Source organism: Seriola lalandi, unplaced genomic scaffold, assembly GCF_002814215.2.
Source record: "Seriola lalandi dorsalis isolate HSWRI2012SDOR001 ecotype SW California unplaced genomic scaffold, Sedor1 jcf7180002054848, whole genome shotgun sequence".
Taxonomy (NCBI): Eukaryota; Metazoa; Chordata; class Actinopteri; order Carangiformes; family Carangidae; genus Seriola; species Seriola lalandi.
This window is the reverse complement of record NW_019525401.1, coordinates 2,198-3,718: the sequence shown is the minus strand read 5'-3', so window position 1 is coordinate 3,718 and position 1,521 is coordinate 2,198. Positions and strand designations below refer to the sequence as shown.

Sequence of the window (1,521 nt, the reverse complement as noted above, 5' to 3'; positions counted from 1 at the left end):
CTTTGATTGACAGCTACTCTCATCCAATAGGAAGTCAGCACCGTGAAAACGCTCTGAGTTTGTAGCCGGTAAAATTACCTGCCTGACCATATATGGAAGTTAATGTAGTTGGACTCTCTGTGGTGGAGGGACACCAACACAACAGAGAAACTTTATTATCAGTCAAAAGAGACACGATTCAATGAAACTAAATATGTAAATCTTTATCTAAATATTAACAACAGCTTCTTTTAGTCAACTTTAACATTTAGGGACATTTTTCAGAGTCATAAAAGACATTTATCTTCATTATTTGGTCACTTTGGAGAGATTTTATAAAGCTCTGTAGTCATCTGATGGAGATGCTCTGTACTGCACTTTCTGAAATATCTCAGAGACACTTCTGTCTATCAACATGAAATTTGGTACAAATGTTGTAGACAAGTTGATGAAGAAATCCTGTGAATTTCAGCCTTATGGTCCATATAATAACCAGTTTACCGAATTTTTAATGAATAATCAAAAGTTAAGAAAAACTATATTTTAACTTTATTCTTTGTGTGATCCTTAACACATCCATCTATGTTTGGGGTAGAAATAAGACTAACACAACATAAGAGACCACAGTGTTTCCTTTGCAGAGATGCTGAGGACATGCATCAGCTCTTCATCATCTTTGAACAGGAGAACATTGAAGATGAGTGTATAAACAGGTGGAAATGCACATGACTGTAATGAGCCATAAGAGGTTAAGATAAAGCGCTCTGGGTCAGGATCTAAAGGGAAAAACACAACATCATTATGTTGGAGTGATTGTGTGATATTGATAAACATGGCAGACCTGCAATATTTAAAAAAAAAGGATTATTTTACCCTGTTTGGTGAATATAATTTCTCATCTAAAGTGTGGTGAGGTAAAAAGATTATCTGGCTTCACTGAGGCTGACATACTGGTTCTGGATAAATGTTGTCACATATAATATATTAATATTTAAAGTGTAACTCCACAGCTTGTATTAAGAAATGTGGAGCTGCACTGACCTCTACAGGTCAAGAAGTAGACTACAATACCCATGATCCCAGCTGGGTGTGGTCAGGTGTGGTCTGTTGTACCTGTGACCACAGACAGGTGTTATGTAGCAGTGTGCTAAAGCCCAACACCACATCTCTGCTGCACAGAGTCACAATCACAGAGTTGGCAGCACAATAGTGACCTGGATGTATTTACTTATATCTTTAGTACTGGAGCATGTTGGGGAGAAGTGGGTGGGATTTCCCTTCATGCTCTGAAGCAATGTGTTTACTGGTGTTCTCCATGTGATCTTAATGTTATCTGTCACTAGTGTCACTGCTCTCGACAAATACTCTGAACTGTTCCTGGTAGATTAAAGTCCCTTTGTGGAAAAAGCGTGTCACACATCGGTCTTCCAAACTGTTTTATAAACATACTCACCTACAACAAGTCGAATGTGGGAAACTTGTTTTCTTGGGAAAGTACAGGTGTAACTTCCATTGTCAGCCATCTTTGTGTTGTGGATCTTA

The 1,521-nt window shown here is 38.0% G+C and overlaps 1 long non-coding RNA gene across 1 annotated transcript; it reads right to left on the bottom strand.

Moving 5' to 3' along the window:
- Positions 1-182: 182 nt before the first annotated feature.
- On the bottom strand, positions 183-1,521 carry LOC147817917 (uncharacterized). Its single transcript, XR_015438500.1, has 2 exons — positions 1,433-1,521; positions 183-755 (listed from the first exon to the last, which is right to left on the bottom strand). It is a non-coding gene; the product is annotated as an uncharacterized LOC147817917 (long non-coding RNA).